The following is a 7,707-nucleotide window of genomic DNA, read 5'->3' on the forward strand; positions in this document are numbered from 1 at the left end:
GGGATGTTATGATCAGGCCCTGGAGGGTTTTGTCTAGCTTGCCTCTGCAGTAACCCCCTGGGAGGAAAGAAAAATAGCCCAGCTCGCTGGACTCCCCCAAACTGTTTGTTCTAGTTGATACTTCAGAGATCAAGGACCATACACATTCCTTCCCAGGATAGGCGGGGGCCAGGACAATTTTAGCATAAAATAAGAGAAGGAAAATGTGGACTAAGAATCCAGGAAACAGCTGATTTATTAGGCAGCGGCTAAGCATCTGCCCAGTGCTTCAGTGACACAGGTGGGAGGCAGTGGGTTGTGCTTGACGGTTTATGTTCCTTTAGAGCTCGGGATTGCCACCATGTTGGTCAAGTCCTCCGATCTCTGGATGGCATTTTAATATTTTTGATAAGTGTCAGAAATTATTAAATGCCTGCGCGAACTTGAGCATTGTGGCCCTGTCCTGGGTTTTATTTTTTTATGAAGCGACTTCCAATATTTTATATCTGTTCAATAGTCAGAGGTAATTTGAACTTCCTACAGCTCTTAAGCGGACAGGAAACACTTTTGCAAATGCTAGTCATGCTATAAATGTTCAGGGAATGTATATTGAGGATGCATTATATTTTAGTTAGTAACTATATTATATTTCCGTTAGTAAGGAGCATGAAGCAAGTGGTCCTCACTCCAGGAGAGCATGCGGTGAGGCCCAGAGGATGAACAAGAAACAAGTCATCAAATAAATAAATTTGTTAGACAAACGGTATAAGATAAACAGAGAGAATAATGACTAGTGTTGTCAGTGAAGACTTTCGGATGGAGAGACCCCGCAGGGTCTTGGGCAGAGTGGTTCCAGGCAGAGGAAACAGACTTTTGGCAAGTTCAGGAAAAAAGGGTGAGGGCTGGCCCTTATGTAGATACTTAGCACTAGGAAGGAAGGACTACCTTTCCCAAGCCAATCATGGGATGCTTATCAGATTCACCAATATAATGGAAGTATGGGTATATTATTATACTTATACACAATAATATGTATTGATATGTGTATTATATATCCCATCTCATTTGACAATATACCAAAGTATATGTTATTATTTTCAATTCCCAGATGAGGGGCTTGGGTCTTAGAGACCAGGTCTCCACACAGAGAGGTTGAATCTGAGTCCCCAGCTTTCAGAGAGTCTCCAGCCCAAGTCTAGAGGAGCAGGCTGAAAGTCAGGAACTGGGAATGACTTCGGTGCTGAGTCACTGGCTTCTAGGCTGGCTTGCCTAGGATAACTGTCTGAAGACATTTTCTGATGACTGATGACATCTTAGGGGCGACAGCAATCGCCAGACGCTGGTGACAGTGTGTCTGCAATCATGTGTTTATACAACTCGATTTGCCAGTTAGTACTGGGCTTATAGCTCAGAGAAGCCCTCACGTATTAGGATGTAATTTATTCTCTTTGAGGTTGAGGTGGCACAGGCTAAGTGCTGGGACTTGGCTCTTCTGGTTCTAATCCAAGACCCCCCTCCTTAAACCACAGAAACTCCCATTTGAAGGAGGGGATATTTATACACAGCTAATGAGCCCGTAGCCCTGCGGACTTCCAGGAAATAGGCTTGTGCTTTCTTCCAAGTGCTTTTGACTGTAAGAGGCATAAGAGGCAGTCATTCATTCATCGAGCAATAGTGTGCCTAGGACACTTAGGGTATCAAAGGATCTCGATACATTGTTTCAAAGGCACTAATTTAGGTACAATGTATTTATTTGTGGTTGTAACACCAGACTGAAAAAAAACGCATTCTGGAAGAACAGAAGTCATCAAGTCCCCTTGGACAAGGGGGTGCCTTGATCAGGACGATGAGCGCGAGCTGGGCCTCCAAGGATGAAGAATGGAGTGTTTCCAGGGAGAGAAGTAAGGATGGCTGTTTCAAGAGAGCAGGGTTACCACAGTCCAAGGAAGTGGCATCTTTGAGAAATCGTAAACAATTGGACATGATGAAAGCATACAATGTAGGGGGCATAATGGTGGGAATGGACACCAGGCGTGCAAACCAAAGCCACATCGCAAGTGGGCCCTCTCTTTCAAATTCAACAGCAACTGCCTTTGGTCGAACCATCCCTGGTTTTTGACAAGAGAATGGCATGATTGCATAGGCTTCTATTTTAGGAAGAAAATAAACGCTAGTGGTAATAGGGAGGATGACACGGGAGGGACTGGAGGTCATTTGAATGGCTTAGAAGAAAGACTAGTGTCCCAGATTGACTGTCAGTGTTGAGAGCTAAGGACTAATTGCATACGGATGTTTAAGGAAGATTTTAGAGGCATGCACCGGCATGCATGTCTGTGTGGATACCCTCCCCCCCCCCCATCTATCTCATTGTCTTCTGTGGACTCAGCCTAACTCCATCACTCTTTAGCTCAGGTATTGATTTACTTTGCTATCTTCAAAAACAGGAGGAAAAGCGAGAAGTCTGTGATCTTCATGGATTTTTTTTTCGGTTTTACAGTTTGATCTCTGACAATCCCAGGGGATTCTTTTGGCTTGAGGAATGCAGAAAATAAACACATTTTTCAAGACTTGGATGCTCTGGCTATAGCCACGAGCCTCAAATGCCTCTTATGTATTTGAGACTGTTGTTGACTATCTGAAGGCCCGCCTACTAAGCCCTTTGGGAAATTATTCTCAGCCAGTCAGTGACCCTTAGCAGGTCAGCCTCTTCTCTCTGCGTGTTCCAGACCTCCCACAGGAAGCAGAAAGGACAATTCAGATATTAGAAACGGGGCTTTAATGTCTGTGTCAATCCCATGCTTTCCCGGAATATTCTTTTCTTCTAGTTTTCTAGTAATTGAGGATGACTCAGGCTGAAACTGTAGGGTCAAAACTGAGGAACACAAGCCAATAAATATAAATAGTTTATTCTTTAAACTATGAGCATTTTTTGATGTTGCATGAAAGGTTTACATTTAATCTCTGAAGTAAAATGATTCTTTTTTTTTTTTTTGCTTTAGCTTAGACTGTCTCAGTCCAATGTCACTCAAATTGAGGTGACAGATGGGAAGGGTCCCCTTTGCAGCCACCTGGATGGAATCAGAAAACATTCACAGAGGCTTTTGTGTCCAGCTTAGTGTATTTCCACGAAACAGAGGAAGTGTTCTGAGGCCAATCTAATCGGTCACATAGGCAGTCTGCTTTCACCAAGCCTATGTGCACATGGCTCACAGTTAGGAGTGCACACATCAGGCTGAGAGACACAGTGCATCCCTAGAGTAAAGCCCGGGATGAGGCTGGGTTAGCAAGGTGGCTGGGACCTTTCGGTGTAACAGTTACCTTACGCAAATCGTAAGTTGTCAAAACCATCAGCTAATAAAATGGTGTTTAAATTTCTTTGATTCTCATATTTCCTTTACTAGGGTTTGATGATGAACATGGAATGGGGGTCCAGGCGAATGGCTCAGCGGGTAAAAGCACCGGGAGGACCTGAGTTTGAATTCATATGTAAAACTGGGTGTGTAGCAGGAATGTATGTCAACCCAGCACGTATGTATGGAAACAGGAGAATCCCGGGCAGCTATCAGGCAAGTTAGCCTGCTAGACACGGTAGGAAATAAAACCAAAACAGGAAAAAGACATTGCCTGTCTGAAATAAGGTAGACCGCGGACCGTATCTGAGGCTGACCCTCAGGCATGTTGCAGTACATGGCATCTGTGTTCACACACACACAAATTGGAAACACACACATACACAGAATTATACAGCCATCTACCCTTGTAAAATTAATCTTTTTTTTTTCACTTCTTAAGCTGGTTACCAAAGGTAGACCCCAGCTTTTCCGTGCCCATCCTGTTTTTGAAAGACTAACATTGACCCCTCTTTTTTATCTTCTGGCTTTATAAGGCATTGCCAGTGAACTTCCTGGGAGATGATTTCCTGAAAGAGCGATCTTTGTCCTTCTTAAACTGATGTTACAAATTCAATTTATCGATAGAAAATCCAACTTATCTAGAAGCCTTAAACTAAGACATTAAATCGGGCACTTTTAGAAACTCAGCAAGATTCTTGACCAATCAAATTGCCATCCAACAGATGTTTCTTGGGAACCTGTGATATGTTTGGTGCTGGCAAGAAAGACAGTGTGATACCCCGAGTTTAACTGATTTATTTATTTTTTGTTTGTACAGTGCAAAATTAAATGTTATTTATCGCTGTCTGAAACCGAGGCATTTCTATCATCATTTGAAGAGAGAGGAATAAAGAAATGACCAAACTTGAAAAATTAATTACTTTTGAGCTCCTAGAATGGCATTTTCATTCACCCAATTGCCATATAGATGTACAATTATTTAATCTATCGTACAATTTGTATTTCTGCAGCATAATCCTTGTCATGCTCCATTATCCTCCTACACAGTCAAGGTATCGAGTCTGTTTTATAAACAGTATTAATCTCAATTATTCAGCAGCTTTAAGTAATACTCTCTTTAAACACACGATTTGATAGGCTGACCGTGTCATTGTCACATTAGGAGCTGCTGATGATCATCAAAGCAAACACTCAGCTGAAGCACATCAAACACTAGGTTTTAAACGTGGCCCAGAGAGATGAATCAGGGGAGCAAAGGGGCTTGCTGCAAAACCTGACAGCATGAGTTCAATCCCCAGGATCGGCATGGAAGGACAGAACTGCCTCTCACAAGCTATCCTCTGTGCATGAGGCTGGAGTTGCGCGAACCTACCCCACCACATCCATACACACACACCACACACCACACACACACACACACACACACACACACACACACACACACACACACAAATAAATACAACGGAGATTATTTGTGTGTTTATGTTCCCCAGATAGCTTTGGCTATAGAAAAATGCCATAGAAGGCCAATTCAGAGCCTCGAGGCTGAAGGTCAGCCTCACAGCTTGGTTCACGTGGAAAACACTTAAGAAGAATGTTTTCTAGGATATTAAAATTTGCCTGTTGGACTGTAAACTCCTTGAAGGCAGGGGGCACCTCTGCCCCCTTTGCACATAGTCTTTTTGCAGTTGCTGATTTGAACTGAGCTGGGATTTGGGTCTCTCAGATTTCTCTTATTTAATGTCCGCACAACTCCCCTGGCGAGCATCCTTTTCCTCCTCATGTAAGGGCTCTCGTTTTACTAGACTTGTCTTGGAGGGGGAAGTTTTTTATGGCCCCCTGCTGTGACTCACGCTGGTGCCCAGCTCACTGCTTCCTTGGAGCCTAGCCCTTCTTTTTCAGGTTTCTCCATACCAGCCTGTAGCTTGCCCATGGTTAGATGGCATAACAGACTGTCCGGAGAATGTCCAACCTCTGAGTGAAAGCAGACCTAAAATTAGAAACCCAATGTCACATAAAACACAGAGGACCGGCACCTTCCTATTTACTCCTGACTGGAAGAGGGAACTGGTTCTTTGGATGAGGAGGGACCCGTAAACCATCTTCCAAAGTTGAAATAATCTGCATCTCATTCAACTAACCTTTAGCCTAAGAAACCACTTCCGGATCCAATTTAATCATCGCAAACACAGCTTAATGTATATGTTACCAGCGTTCTAGGTGTGATAGGAATGGTTTTTAGGAAAGGTAAATAGGAAAGGTTTAGAATTACTCCTCATTGATCGTAAAGACCTTGGCTCTTGTCTGCTAACAGATTGTGCCGTCTCACTTCAATGTGTATAAATTAATACTACTTACCTAGAGCATGTATGTCCTGTCTTAAATCATGGCTGAATTAGAGAAACCTGAACTGTTCCCAGAAACTATAAAAATGTTTAACAACATTTTTTGTACAAACATTACCCAGAAAATTAACGAAGATGGAGGGCCAAACTCCTGCAGAGACCTTTATTTAACCCTTTTCAAAGTTCACGATGTGGAATGCCCTCTTCTTGGCCACCTTAACTTCTGCTTCAGCCATAGAGAGGCACAGGTCCAGAGTGCCACTCCTGAACTCGTGGTGACCTCATGGAGGGTCCACGTCAGAGCTGTCTGGTTTGTGAGGAGCCACCGTGCCCCACTTACTGGGCTTCCCATAGAACTCATGTGGGATGCCTTGGGAAGATGCTGAGTGGCCAACCTAACTATGGGGTTTTGGGAATTGACAGGCAGATATTAATGGAGGCTGGGGAGAAGGCAAGCCGCCAACCCTGCCAAACTTGTGTTGCTGTGTGTTGCTGGCAGGGAGCTGTCCTGCAGCTCCCAGGACAGGCTGTCATCTGCACCCTCTCTTGTCACACTGACAGCAGCCCCTAGCCGGGCTGATTGGTTGTTGGCAATAACTGATCTGGAATACTGATGTGCTCACCGGCAGTTCCTTGCACTCCAAAGAGTCTTCTTCCCGACCCAAACGTTGCTTCTCAAAGCCTAGCCTGGTCGTCCTCCCCCCCCAACCCCCATGCCACCCCTGCACCCGGTGGGGAGGACCTGTCCTGGGCGTGATGCTCTGAGATTGTGATGAAATTCGCCCCAGCTGGCTGTTCTCACTCCGGCTTGCTCTCTCCGGAGAGTCCTGTTCCAGACTTCTCAGGGTTCTTTTACAGCACAAACAGCTGCATGCCGGCTGGAGGGGGGGCTGGAAAGGACTTGCGTGCGGAGGGTCTCTTGCCTCTCGTCACTTTGCCGGCCTGGAGGTTCGCTGCGAATTCCTGTCTGCCACAGACACCGAGGAAGGATCCCTTCTCCTTCTGTTGACTCTTTCTATTTTTATGGTAAGTGCTTGCATTGAATGAGCTGTTCTGCTGCAGGGAAAGGATCGCTTCCTCTCTTCCCAGCTAGGCTTAGTGACCTTCCTTTTGCTTCTCTTCTGTTCTCATGGTCGTTTTCTGGACGACCCAGTGAACTAAAATGCCTGGGGTCATTTGTCTGCGTAGTCTGTCTTTGATTTATTTATTTCTTCATAAACCTGAGCCCTCTGGCTGTGACGGAAACATAAGTGCTAGCTCTCTTTGTCCTTGAAGAAGCAGCTAGGCAAATGTGTTCTCCCCAGCAAACTGCAGCAGTGTACGGGGAATCTGTGCAGGCTGGCTGATAGATTCTGGCCAGACATTTCCCCTGCGTTCTAAGGGGCACTCTCTCGGAGCCTGGAGGGACCAGGGGTGACCTGCCACACTGCACAGACTTCCATCTTCCCCCGGGTGAATATGAGCACACACGTGTGAGTTATGTCAGAGTGTGTATGGGCAGCTGTGCTTTGAACATCTGCCGGTGGGTCCAGAATGGCCCCGTGTCTTGCGGGGGGGTTTACAACTTGGGCAGGCACATTAGCAGGGAGAGGAATCCTGCGCTGGCAAGGCTGGCAAGGCAAGACGCGTAGACCGCATGACCTCATCGCTTGAGTCTCAGAGCCCTGGGTTCTGCAAACCGCCCTGTGGCTTCTTTGGAGGGACAGTGGGGAGTGATGGGAAGAACGTTATTTCGGAGTTGACAACGTTGCTTCACCTTCCTGCCGGGAGAGAGAAGCTTCGGAGCTTTTTGAAGGGTTAGACTTTCCCAAGAGAAAGCAGTCAGCTTTCCTATGAAGACGGTGTGTACGGCAGGTGGAATAAGCCAAGGCAGGCTTACCGGTGCTCTCCTTTCCAAACTGGCCTCCCAAATTGGCTGTAGAGAGTATTGAAACTTAAAGTCGGCTGCTGGGTGCCTCAGGAAGCCCAAAGGAAACCCAGAGTATTCCTGGAGTTTCACCTTGTTGAACTTAGGCACTGCAGAAGTCTTT

At 45.6% G+C, this 7,707-nt stretch overlaps 1 protein-coding gene across 7 annotated transcripts in view; it reads left to right on the forward strand.

The window, feature by feature from the left end:
- The first annotated feature begins 6,263 nt into the window (after positions 1-6,263).
- The window catches only part of Ano4 (anoctamin 4), a 251,949-nt gene continuing 250,505 nt past the window's right edge, over positions 6,264-7,707 (forward strand). For 2 of the 7 annotated variants that reach the window (XM_026784526.1, XM_026784525.1), the window contains exon 1: positions 6,264-6,703. The gene's annotated coding sequence lies outside the window, so the exon portion shown is untranslated. Of the gene's footprint in view, positions 6,704-7,030; positions 7,130-7,345; positions 7,519-7,707 lie in introns of those variants that run through there. The other 5 variants (XM_026784527.1, XM_026784528.1, XM_026784523.1 and 2 more) reach the window with 4 other exon arrangements.

This window comes from Microtus ochrogaster, chromosome 24, assembly GCF_000317375.1.
Source record: "Microtus ochrogaster isolate Prairie Vole_2 chromosome 24, MicOch1.0, whole genome shotgun sequence".
Lineage (NCBI taxonomy): Eukaryota > Metazoa > Chordata > Mammalia > Rodentia > Cricetidae > Microtus > Microtus ochrogaster.